Genomic DNA, 13,781 nt, shown 5'->3' on the forward strand with positions numbered 1-13,781 from the left:
TTATCACTTTTCTTGGGCGGCTAAAGGCCAGGTCACCTTTAAAAGCAGTTGTCGGTTTGCGTACTCGTACAAGGTCACCAACATCCACTTTGGTTTCCCTTGCGGCCCTGCGAGCGTCTGTGTATAGTTTACTGGATAGCTGCTTTTGCTTCACCCGTTCGCGTAGGCGGTGGAGCTCTGAACTAGGGTCGGTTGCAAATATTGCTGACGGATACCCAACGACATCGAGCCGAGTCCTTGGCAGACGTCCATGCAGGAGAAGCGCTGGGGCAACTGCAGTTGTGGCATGCGGCGTACAACGGTAAATGCCCAAGTATTCTGTTACCGTTTGGCGTAAGGGACGCTGCTCGAGTGTAGCCACTTGAACAAAGCTTTTAAAAACTCTGTTGAACCGTTCTACCTGTCCGTTTGCTTGCGGGTAGTATACGGATGAATGCCGCAAGCGGATGCCGCGATCCTGCAGAAAAGCTTGGAACTCTCGAGATGAAAACTGTGGCCCGTTATCGCAAACAATTTCCTCAGGGTAACCTTCACGTGCGAACACTGACAGCAAGAAGCCTGTTACTGTGCGTGTTGTGGCTTGGTTGCAAAAGTATACTTCGGGCCACTTAGAAAAGTAGTCGACCAGCGTGATCGCATATCGACAATCGTGTGGTGCGCTCTCAAATGGGCCAACAATGTCCATGCCGAGCTTTAGCCACGGTTCCTTTGGTAAGGGGACCGGGTTCAATGGTGCAGCCATAACCTTCGTGCTCTTGTCCGCTGCCTGGCATATACTACACGTTTGAATAGCTAGCTCGACTTGCCTGTCCATGGCTGGCCACCAAAATTTTTCTCGCAGACGTGCTTTCGTTCGTACAATTCCAGGATGAGCCTCATGAGCAGCGGTAATTATCCGCGCTGTAAGTGATGCGGGAACCACAAGGCGTTCGCCACGCAAAATCAAATTGTCCACCACTGACAGTTCATCGCGAAGCTTGAAGAAAGGTTGAAGCTCACCCGGCAGAGATTTTTGCGCAGGCCAGGACGATTCAATGTAGGCCTTGATTCGTTGCAGTGTGCTGTCTTCCGACTGGGCCTGTTCAAACTCTTCCCTGGTAATGCAAGAAGATATAAGGGCAACTGATACAGTTTCATCTGGTAAAGTCTCTTCTTCCTGAGGAGGTGACGCAGGGAGACGTGAGAGCGCATCTGCTACTCCAAACTCGCCAACTAATTCCTTTGGGAGGTTAATATCCTGCACGGCTTTCGTCAGGTCAGGGCGCTGTTCCCTTCGAGAATTAGAAGTAAGCGTCGTTTCAAGGCATTGAAGAGATGACCCATCAATCTGTAGACCGAGGGCCTTGATGGCATCGATACCCAAGAGTGAGGTGCCTTGTTCAACGACGTAGAAAAGAAGGCTTGTTGTGCTAGCTTTGTACGCAACGTCAGCGAAGAAACAGCCACGAACCGGAATTGGCTGTTTTGAATAGTCCAGTAACCGAACAGTCGGGGCCAAAAGTACTTGGCCTTCAAAATACTGCTTAAAAAGATCGTGTGCAACAATGGAAACTGACGACCCAGAATCTACAAGGAAAGTTATGTCCGCACGGCCAATCGAAACTGTGACGTGAACAGCAGAGCGAGCGGCCGACGTCACAGCCAAAACGCTCAAAACTTCCTCGCTCGGAGAATCTTGGCTGTCTACCTCACGCACCGGAGCGGAGCCTCGTTTCTGGCAAACATAGCGGAAGTGACCCATGACACCGCAATGGTGACAACGCTTGCTTTTGGCTGGACAGCGAACTGATGCTGCATTGTGCTGGGATGAACCGCAGCGGTAACAATGAGACTGGCGGTTGTGCGCCCGCTTCGAGCTCTCGTCGGATTCTGGTGAACGCGTAGGCGTATTTCTACGAGTATTTATGCGTCCAACATCTACAGAAGGAAATTCTTGCAGATCATTGTACGCCTGCTCAAACTGCCTTGCCAGTAGTACTGCTCTAGCGAACGAAAGAGACGATCCTTCAAGCAGAAGACGCTCGCGCAAGCTCCGAGACGAAATACCCGCAACGAACTGGTCACGCAGCGAATCTTCTTCGACAGGAAAAGAGCATGTAGCAGAAAGCTCCCGCAATGCTGTGATGTACTCATTCACTGATTCACCAGCTTGCTGAATTCGCCTACTGAAACGATGCCGTTCGGCAACAACATTGCTTGTTGCCGAAAAATGAGCGTGCAGAGCGGCGACTGCGATATTGTACGACGATACTTCAGGCCTTGTATCGCCTGTGCCCTTGCTATCTTCCGACGCTTTATCAGTAGCAGTTTGCTCACCGAGCTTGGCGTTGTCCAGCGATGGAAGTGGTAATGTGTAAAATATGCGCTGACCTTCTACGCCGAGGCTGTGAAGAAGTAGTGCTTTGCGACGATCCGGCGTGCAGTCAGAGGCCCCCGAAGCAAGCAGGTAGTTCTCGAAGATGCGGAACCATTGCGGCCACGCAACAGCAGGTCGACCAGGCACAGGCAGGAACGGGGGCGGCGGCGCGATTCCAGAAATGCTCATGGCGCCGGAAAGCAAGCGGCGAAAGTCACGCCCCCCGAAATGATCCCGTCCTCGTCGCCAATGTTGTAGCGGCTGGTGCCGCCCAAGTACACGAACTGCTAGCAACCAAACAAATCCCGCTTTATTGCCACATACAGTCATATATATACACATAGCGACACTGGTGCCTCTAGCGGCAGGTGATTCCCAAAACGGAACCGAAACCACATATACAACAAGATCCTTAGGAGAATCTATCCTTAGATACGGTGTTTCAGTGCATGGTTTTTGTGCGCCTTATAAGATCGAGAAGATAGATTGTTTCCTGTGCAGAATATCCACTAATTTATTGTATGGCACTGCTCACGAGAAGTCTGACCATAACACCAGAATGGTTAAAGCAGGAGTTATTCCTCTGCATGACTTGTACTAGAAAGTGGTAGTTCTGAGAAATTACTTTCAAGCAAAGTTTAAACAGCCAGATAAAGAAACAGAGTCACTTAGGCACATAGCGCGTTATAAAGTTCCCAGGGTTTATACATATTATGGTAAAAGGACACGCCAGTTCTATATGCCCTACTATTTTAACAAACTACCTGCAAAGGTGTTTCGTTGTGATTCGTTCAGGGCTGTGAAATCTGGACTGAAAGCATGGTTTGAAGGTTTCAAAGAAAGAAAATACTGAGTTGCTTTGTAATTTGTATCTTGTTATTGAAATTTGTGCTCCATTTATTGACTGCAGATTTTCTTTGCTTTACATAACTATCAATCGCTAAATTTTTTGACTGAACCATACGTAATATATCGGCTTTGTATTTGCTAATTTTTTTTTCTTCTCCTTCTTATTTTTAGACTGTAAATTGTGCACTTCCAGGGTTTTCTATTGACCGCATGCTGTTGTGACTGCCGTGGCCCGCCCAAGACAATAAGGAGGTCGCCTGCATGGCAAGATGTAGTGTATCCGTTCAAACGTTTTCAAGCGAAGAGCTTCACTACGAAGGCCGGAGCCGAGCTTCGCGTATGCTGTGAAACCGAATGGCGAGTTCAGCGCATGCGCGAAACTGAGTGACGTCACGCGTGGCGCAGTGGCTGCAGCCGTCGCCGCCTGACCTTTCGGCGCATGTGCGCCGCCTCCTCACCGCCGCTACTATTGCGCGCTCGCCTCCTCGCCGCCGTTCGACCTTTCGTTGCAGCCGAGTGTTTTCCAGTTACTGCGCATGCACAAGGAGGGCTGTATAACGCGCTTGCCTACACTGTTATCGTGGTGCTCGCTGTGCATTGCGCGCGAACTGCGACAGCCATGACGTAAACAAAGCATAACTGCAGCGTTTCGCTTGTATATCCAGGCTTGTTTATTTATTTACACAGTACTGCTAGCCTCCAGTTGAGGCTGTAAGCAGGAGCGGGAGATAAGGGAAAAAAAACGTAAGTGACATGCGCAGAACAAGTCAAGGCAAAACAAGCTGCTTTCACAACCAATGAGATGCACTCACGAGCAAAAATAGATGTTGCAAATTTGCGCGCAAAAACACAAAGCAATCCCAAGAACACTCCGTAATAGTCAGTTACAACTTGAGAGCTTTCATAAATGTTTCAGTAGAAGGGCATTCTACAATGCTGGCCTGAAGCCGGTTCCACTCACGGACCGATTTTGGAAAAAAAAGAGCGAAGGTTTGAGTGTGACAGGAATAATCTGTTTTTTTCCTACGATGCGATCGGGTGGGTCGTCGGTGTACAGGCTCTATGTACTCGTGTTTTCGGATGCCTAGTTTATCATGAAACAGCAAGTGCATATATTTTATCGATCATACTGACGCCGTTTTAGTAAATTGTCTAAACCTGCCTTTTTTACTAGAGCACTCGCGGAAGTACGCCAGCTCTATGATCGGTATATAAACGTAGCTGCTTTCTTTTGCACAGATTCGAGCTTGTCTGTTGTCACGAGTGTGTGGGTCCAAAACAATTGATCCATATTCCATTACTGATCGAACTAAGGTTTTGTACGCTATTAGTTTAACTTCTTTTGTATATTGTCGCAGAGTTCTTCTTAAATAACGTAATTTCCGCATAGCCCTCTTCACATATATGTTCGTTCCACCTTAGATCCGATGTTATGATTATGCCTAGGTATTTGTAGTTGTTTACCAGTGCAAGAGTGATGCTGCCTACAGAATAGGAGACATTTAATGGTTGCCTCTTGCGTGTTACGGTCATCGCAACAGATTTTTTAGTGTTTATTAACATCTGCCAATCTGAGCACCAGGTTGCAATCCTTGCTAAGGCACTACTAAGTAGAGCCTGATCGCTGCAGTTGTGAATTTCATGATAGATTTTGCAGTCATCCGCGTATAGCTTGATTTTAACGGGTAGGTTATGAACTATGTCGTTAATAAATATTAAAAACAATCAGGGCCCGAGAACAGATCCTTGCGGTATACCTGATCTTGGTCAAACATAATTGCGGTTTTGAAAAATACTTGGAACAACGCAGGGACGACACAAACACTGGTTTGCAAACTTTAAACTGAAGTTTTATTGCGATGAGCACACATGTATGAGCTACACATGTCATAACAGAAATCACCAAAAAAAACTCAGTTAAGCAGCAGTTTTGCAATCATGTCAACAAGCATCAAAAAAAGATTTTGTCCCAGCTGATTGGATTACGATTTCACACTGATCCAAGAGTTGCCTTTCCTGTTTGGAAAGCAAAGCCGAGGGGTCACTTACACAGGTCCCGTTTGCCGATTCCATGCAGTAAGCTTCCCACAGCTTCCCACCACTCGGTTTTGCTTTCCAAACAGGAAAGGAAACTCTTGGATCAGAATTAACGATTGTAATCCAATCAGCTGGGACAAAATCTTTCTTGATGCTTGTTGACATCATCGCAAAACTGCTGCTGAACTGCGTTTTTTTTTTATTTCTGTTATGACATGTGAAGCATTTATATGTGTGCTCATCACAATAAAACTTCGGTTGACAGTTTGAGCACCAGTGTTTGTGTCGTCCCTGTGTTGTCCCAAGTCTTTTACAAAAGCGGAATTATGTTTGACCATGATATCTACCAACTAGCCCAATTTTAAACCCTCTTAGTATACCCGACTTGACAGGCGCAGGAGCAAAACACACGTGATCTATTCTGTCGCATTGGCATCGGCCACATAAGTAAGCTTCGATCCATGTAAGATGAGAATTGTTTTTCAACAATGGTTCCAGTTTTAAAAGAAGTTCAGGGTGTGAGACGCGATCAAAGGGCTTTCCAAAACCAAGAAATACAACGTCGATTCGGCTTTGAGTGTCAGTGGCTGCTGCGAAATCGTGAGTTAGCTCCAGGAGTGCTGTTACTGTGGAGAGTCCTCTTCGGAACCCATGTTGCCTGTTGTCAATTAGATTATTATGTTCAACAAATGTCGAGATATGATTAAAATTAATATGCTCAAGAACCTTGGAACATGTACACAATAATGATATCGGCCTATAAGACGAAAGTAATGATGATTTATCTACTTTGGGTATAGGCACGATTTTACTGCATTTCCAATCAAAAGAAAGTCCTGCTTTAGTCAAAAAATATAAAACATAATAAATAAATATTTACTGCACCACTCCGCATACCTAACAAGGAAAGCATTGGGTATACCATTAGCACCTGGTGAATTTTTGCTGTCGATATTCAGCAGTAACGACATAAGGTCCAGTTCAGAAACCATAACATTAATAACTGGCAGACAATGTAACACTAGGTCATAATGTGGTTTCTTACCATCATCGTTTGTGAATACTGAGCAGAAAAATTGATTAAAAGCTGATGCCACTTGCGGTTGGGACGTTATTCTTTCGCCATTTATACATAATTTGTAAGTTATTTCCTTTTTAGGAGGCAAATGCCGACAGAACTTTTCTGGTGCGGTGAGCGGAAAACTCTTCATGGTAACGGTGAAATAATAGTCCTTGTTCCCTTTTATGCATTCTTTTATCAGCGTAGGTAGCACACAGAGCTTATTTTTGTTGGCCGCTGAAGGAGAAAGCTGGGTTTGCTTTTTAACTTTTTTGTTTTTCGCTCTAGCCGAATAACTTCATTAGTCATCCAAGGACTAGTATTTCGTGCTCGTTTCTTCACAGCCGGCACAAAATCATTCACGCATTTCATCACAAGACTCTTGAAAAACACCATAGTGCATCGACAGAGCAATCGGTAGATTCACTGAAAGCAATAAAATCTGAGAACGAACTGTCCAACAAATCTAAGATAGCAACGTCGTTGGCACATGCGAATTGCGAGGCTACGCGTATGTCTTTGTTTTTCTTCGTAGCAGGAGCGCATGCGAAATTCAGCAATACCATCTTATGGTCAGATATTTCATCGCAGACATGGGTAACCGGGTTTCGGTAAAGCAGGCTCCTGCTCAGGAGGAAAAAATCTAAAATTGATTTAGCGTCTTCTTCTATGCGGGTGGGTTCCTTCACTAATTGAGTAAAGTTGTGAAAAACAATTGAATCTAGAAATGGCTCAGCATTGGCCGATAGAGGTTCAGAGAATTCACTGTACCACTTGATGGAAGGCATCTCCAGCAAGTACTGTGTTGCAAGTAGCAATGTTACTAGAGCATAAGAATTCATTCAGTACTTCAAAAAATGTGCTTTTGCTATTTGGCGTTCGGTAGAATGTACCTACAATCAAGGAAACCTTTAGCAATATGCATTCACTATCGGGTATGTTGGGAAGACTGGTTACATGCAGTAACCAGGAAATAATTGCTGCGCCACCACCCCGAGAGTTCCTATCTTTACGAAGTATTAGGTAGCCTACGGGTACTAGTTCAGCGCTCTCGATATCCGTGTGCAGCCAGGTTTCTGTTAGGTATACGATATGTGGCCTGTGTGTGAGCATGATACTTTCTAGGTCAACTGTTTTAATAACGATGCTTCGAACATTTAGCTGAATACACACAAACGACCTATCCTCGGGGGCTACGGTTCATGTACTCTATCTTTCTGTCTAACTGGAACCCGGATCTTTCGTTCCTCGTCCCATTCGAACATGTGGTTGTCTACCTACGCTTGTCGTATATGAGCTTGACTTTTTATCGTGCTTGTTGTTAGAAGCGGCACTGTCCCGCAGTTGCTTCCTTTTCATTCTTGTGGCTGCGGAAAAATCCTCCGAGACTGACACGTTTCCATTCTTTACTTTAAAGCAATTCTTTCGGATATTTATTTCCTCACGGTGATTGTAGAACTTTATGATTACCGGTCGTACTTTGTCGGGTTGTTTCCGTCCAATTCTATGTATTCGTTCGACCGAATTGACGTGTGCACCTAAAATTTCTGTGACGTGTGCACCTAAAGTCCTGCGCCCACCTGATCAATGATAGCTTGTCTGAGCTGTTGGCTAGGCTGAAATTGAGTGGGTATCCGGATCACCTCACAACCAGAGTGTGTGAAAAAGTGATGAAATTGGTAATAAGTGACGCAACAAAGCAACAGATTCTCAGTGACCGAAACAAGGTTGCCGTTGTCGCGTATGTCCATAGGTTGTCCCGTGGGTTAAATAAAATAGGAGGCAAAACACAGTAACAGATTTATGTATCGGCCATGTGGTGACTGATTTCCTGCAGGAAATATCGCGATAACAAATGTTGAAATTACATGGGAAGGGGTAAAAAGTACTTTATACGAAGCAGATTAACAAAGCACGACGGAACGACGACAAGATAGAAGAAACACGAAACACAGGACGGTAGCTGACTACCAACCCTTTATTCCGTCATAAAAACCAGCACTGTCTATACCATTTTCCTGGACCACACGGTCAGCGAGTGGATGTTGCGAAGGAGCGCCTCGCACGCTTGGCGACGGTTACACAGCGAAAATGAAGTAATGACAAATGCATGCGCCAACATGCAATACCGATAAACGCAAAAGATACCGATAAACGATAAACATGCAATACCGATAAACGATAAACATGCAATAAACAATAAACGCACCACAGATAAAAGGCGTGTATGAACCAGCTACAGACCTCAGACAACTACAGCTCTGAAAGCGAAAAAATGCTCACGGCAAACAAACTAACTCTTGGAGCTATAAAAATCCCTTAAGAGAGCGAGAAGGCGCAAATGCATGAAAATCGCTCATGCGCCTCTGCCCTTTACTCTGGCAGTTTCTTCGCGACAGCTTGGACTGTTTGACTGGAGCTGGCCCGTTTCAAGTACACACAGCTCGTTCGGAGCAGTCGAGGACCTACGCCAAGGATCGTAAGGTGCTGCGACGGCCTTTTCAATTCATGTAGAGGTGCTTTTTTACTCTATTCTCCATGAAGAGTGCATTCGCAGATGTGCTCAAAGGTTAGTCGAGATCGCAGCCGTCAGGTTTCAGAATGCAACCGGAATAAGTCAGCACAGGTTCGTCAGAGTACTTCAGTTTTACCTGCAGTCCACAGTAGTTTCGTACAATCACCAGTTCCTGATAGAAAAATCGGGAATCTGTATTAGTTCTTCCGTTGCCCCCGTGCTCTCAGACATTTGCTTGACCACCATAGATAGGACAGTTCAAGAACATCTGCATGACAAGCGCATCGTCAAGATCTGCCGTTACGTGGACGATTGCTTCTTGGCAGCGGTGGCAGCGCATCGTCCACAGCCTGACGCCTTATCTGTCACATTTTGCAGCTGCTCGCATCGTCGCAAGGCTTAAAGAAGAGTGACCGGAATCCACCGTGCCGCTGCGCCCTGGGTGTAAAGACCGGCTTCTGCGCATCCTATGCGGCGCCACCGACAACTGGATACAGCTTAAAAGGAACGGCTGGACACACGACGGTTTCTTGGCAGCGGTGGCAGCGCATCGTCCACAGCCTGACGCCTTATCTGTCACATTTTGCAGCTGCTCGCATCGTCGCAAGGCTTAAAGAAGAGTGACCGGAATCCACCGTGCCGCTGCGCCCTGGGTGTAAAGACCGGCTTCTGCGCATGCTATGCGGCGCCACCGACAACTGGATACAGCTTAAAAGGAACGGCTGGACACACGACGGTTTCTTGGCAGCGGTGGCAGCGCATCGTCCACAGCCTGACGCCTTATCTGTCACATTTTGCAGCTGCTCGCATCGTCGCAAGGCTTAAAGAAGAGTGACCGGAATCCACCGTGCCGCTGCGCCCTGGGTGTAAAGACCGGCTTCTGCGCATCCTATGCGGCGCCACCGACAACTGGATACAGCTTAAAAGGAACGGCTGGACACACGACGGTTTCTTGGCAGCGGTGGCAGCGCATCGTCCACAGCCTGACGCCTTATCTGTCACATTTTGCAGCTGCTCGCATCGTCGCAAGGCTTAAAGAAGAGTGACCGGAATCCACCGTGCCGCTGCGCCCTGGGTGTAAAGACCGGCTTCTGCGCATCCTATGCGGCGCCACCGACAACTGGATACAGCTTAAAAGGAACGGCTGGACACACGACGGTTTCTTGGCAGCGGTGGCAGCGCATCGTCCACAGCCTGACGCCTTATCTGTCACATTTTGCAGGTTGGTTTACAAAATCTCTGTTTCTGTTAGTACGGGATTCTTGCATGTTCTGTCTGCTGCCACTGCTGCCAATATTGCGTTACATTGCCTGTGCTTGTTGGTTGTGCTAAAGGGGCCATGTCGCAGAAGATAAGTGACCTGCGTGATGAACTCCGCCTTGAAATTAAAGCTGCGCGAGAAGCTGTAGACCGTGACTTGCGTGCAGAAATTAGAGCACTTCGGAGCGAACTCTCCGAACATACTCGGAGCCTGGAATACATGAACGGCATCTTTGAAGAAATGCGGGAAAACTATAATGCTGTCAAGGCAGAAAATTCTGCTCTGAAAGAAGAGAACAGTGCATTGCATGCTGCACTACAGGCCACCCAAACCCGCCTCGCTGATGCTGAGTCCCGCCTAGTGTTCTCAGAGCAGTACTCGCGCAGCAAAAACATTGAAATCAAAGGAATAGAGGAAAGCCCCGATGAAGACATCACTGACATTGTATGTAAACTTGGAGTGCTCACTGCTGTACCCATTAATGCCGAGGATGTAGAGGCGTGTCATCGTGTTCCCTCGAAATCGAAGCCAAATAACATTATTGTACAATTCACTAGGCGTCAGAAAAGGGACGCACTGGTTGAAAAGGCAAGGAAACTGAGACTCAGCAGCAAAGACTTCGGAAACGCATCAACATCGCCGGTTTTCGTTAATGATCACCTTTGTCCCTTTCTTCGGCGGCTTCTGAGCTTGGCCGTAGCTAAGAAAAAGGCTGCCGGATGGAAATATGTCTGGAGCAGAGGAGGAAAGATATATGCCAGGCAGTCGGACGGCTCGGAATTGATTGTTATCAAGAATGACAACGACCTAAACAGGATTCAGTAGAGACACACAGATAGCCTGCGCGTGCGTAGAACAGACTACTTGAAACAAGATATAAGTATGGGTCACGGCTTGTTTTCTAAACTTGAAAACAGCTACAGAATTACTAAGGGCGCTGCTCAGAGCGCATTCACAATGAGGCTACTGAAAAGCGGATACATTAAAAATGTGCCTTGGCCGATTATCAAAGCAAATGATAGCGAAGGCAGACGCCCTATTCCCATGCTTCGACCGAAACTGATAAACGTAAACACAGGTGCGTGCTTTTGGGTGGCTCTAGATGACTGCATGGATGAACAAACGCCTTACGTCAAAGAACCTCCAGACACACGATGTAACACCCGATTGCATTCCCTTACTTTTTATTCTCTTCATCATGGCTTCGCCGGGTTATAGTTATCTGGACATGTCGGAACTTAGCAACTATGCCACCACCAACACACAGACACGGTTTAACTGCGTTCACTTCAACTTGCAGTCTGGTAGAAATAAATACGCGAATTTAGAATGTTTCTTTCGCGAAGTAGGAGTACTGTTTGATGTGGTAATGTTTTCTGAGACTTGGTTCAAGACTGAGAATGATGTGTTTCGTATGCCTGGATACCGATCATATTTTATTAATCGCACTGACCAACTAGGTGGTGGTGTTTGTGCCCTGACCTCGAACAATATGAACTGTGAGCTGCAACCAGAATTCTGTGTTGTCACACCAGACTGCGAAACACTGACGCTGAAGTCAGGGTCAACCATTTTCTGTGTTTGCTATCGTCCGCCATCTGGAGATACCTGCCAGTTTTTTTCATTTCTGGATTCTATCTTGGAGTACGTAAACGAGAACAAATACCACGTAATTCTAGGTGGGGACTTCAACATAAACTGGCTTGGTGAAAACAGCGTAAAAGAAAACTTCGAAACCCTGTTAAACATTCACCTATGCAAGAATGTAATAATGTCACCCACAAGAATAACAGTAACCTCACAGTCTGTGTTAGATCTCTTCATCACAAATATTGATATATCCCGTGTGAAAGGCGGAGTCATAAATTACACGCTCAGCGATCATCTTCCAATCTTTATGTCTATTGCGCATATTGTTAACACCAACAGACACTCAAGACAACCTTTCCAGTACCGTGTAATCAACCCAGAAAAGCTGTCATCCTTTCGCACCCGCTTAACCGGCTTTAATTGGGCCGATGTACTTGAGATGAGAAACCCTGAAGAAGCTTACGATAAATTAATGGAAAAAATTACTGATGCCTATTACGACTGCTTTCCACTTGTTACACTAAAACGACCCAAAAAGGCTCGCAAGCCATGGGTTACCACCGACATGCTAAAGCTTATTAGAAAACGAGATCGACTGTATGCTAAGTTTCTGCAAGCCAGGAACCTTGACACATTAAAAATTTATAAAGAGTACCGAAATTTTGTCAATAAAGAACTACGTGCAGCTAAAAGGAGTTATCACGAAAATCTTTTCAACTCCTCGACTGGCCGATCAGAGGACATATGGAGGATATTGCGTCTTTTGACCAGAGAGCCACCCGAAACAGTCTCGAAAGTAACGTTAGATAATGTAGAATTAACCGGAGTTGACTTAGCCAATGCTTTTAACGATTACTTCCTTTCTGTTGCACAGGCACGAAACACCACTGCTAATTACTGTTACATGGAGCAAAATAATGGCCACAGCATGTTTTTGAAGCCCGTCACTATTGATGAAGTTATTGCAGCGTTTGTATCGCTTAAAAATAGTAAGTCAGAAGATGCTCTTGGTCTTCAAATCACACCAGTTAAATATGTTATAGATGTAATAGCACCCTATTTGATGCACATCTTTAACGCCGGCCTGTCGCTCGGTCTGTTCCCGCGTAGCATGCAAACCGCAAGGGTTACCGTGATCTATAAAAAAGGAAACCGAGATGAATTATCAAATTATCGTCCTATTTCTATTCTTCCTGTCATTTCCAAAGGATTCGAAAAATTAATTCTGCAACGCTTGATGGCTTTTTCTGACAAATATAACATTTTAACTCCGGCTCAGTACGGTTTCCGAAAAAATAAATCAACCGAGTTAGCTTTGCTTGCTCAAAAGGAGCTGATATTACAGAATTTTGAAAATAAAAATATCGTGTTGGGCCTCTTTTTAGATTTAACGAAAGCCTTTGATCTCATCAATCACCGCATCCTGCTTAAAAAGATGGAATACTACGGTTTTCGCGGCAAAGTTTTTTCTTTAATATCTTCTTACTTACAGCATCGCACACAATTTGTCGATATTCATAGACAACGCTCAGCTATTAAACCAGTAGTTTCGGGTGTCCCTCAGGGGAGTATTTTAGGGCCCTTCCTGTTTCTAATTTATGTCAATGAAATTGTTAATATTGACAAATCTGCTAACTATATTATATACGCCGACGACACAAGTGTGTTTTTTTCTGGACAATCGAGCATCAGTTTAGCCGATCGTGCAAACAGGACACTGGGACATATAAATACTTGGGCGACGGAGAATGATTTAAAGATCAACGTTGCAAAGACAAAAGCAGTGATCTTTCATCCACGTCAAAAAGATATTTCTATTCCATCCCTTGCAATAAACAACACTACAATTGAAGTGGTTCCCCATTTTAAAACACTAGGGGTCATTTTTTTCAGAAAATATGTCGTGGGACGACCACATTACCTTCCTTTCTGGGAAGCTCTCGCGTACGACTGGCTACTTGCGTCGCTACTGTTCATCTTTTCCTACATCAGTTAACGTAATGTTATACAATTCCCTTTTTTCCTCGGTTATGAATTATGGCGCGCTTGTCTGGGGAACCACGACGCTTGATAATATTAATAAACTTTTGCGTTTACAGAAACGTGCTATCCG

At 45.5% G+C, this 13,781-nt stretch overlaps 1 protein-coding gene and 1 pseudogene across 1 annotated transcript in view; both read right to left on the minus strand.

Moving 5' to 3' along the window:
* The window catches only part of LOC149326610 (lipase member M-like), a 261,176-nt gene that overhangs the window by 164,019 nt on the left and 83,376 nt on the right, over nt 1-13,781 (minus strand). The window lies entirely within an intron of this gene.
* LOC149326615 (uncharacterized) lies at nt 1,234-2,763 on the minus strand (annotated as a pseudogene).

This window comes from Amblyomma mixtum, chromosome 10, assembly GCF_055824585.1.
Source record: "Amblyomma mixtum isolate Tamu chromosome 10, ASM5582458v1, whole genome shotgun sequence".
In the NCBI taxonomy this organism is placed as follows: Eukaryota; Metazoa; Arthropoda; class Arachnida; order Ixodida; family Ixodidae; genus Amblyomma; species Amblyomma mixtum.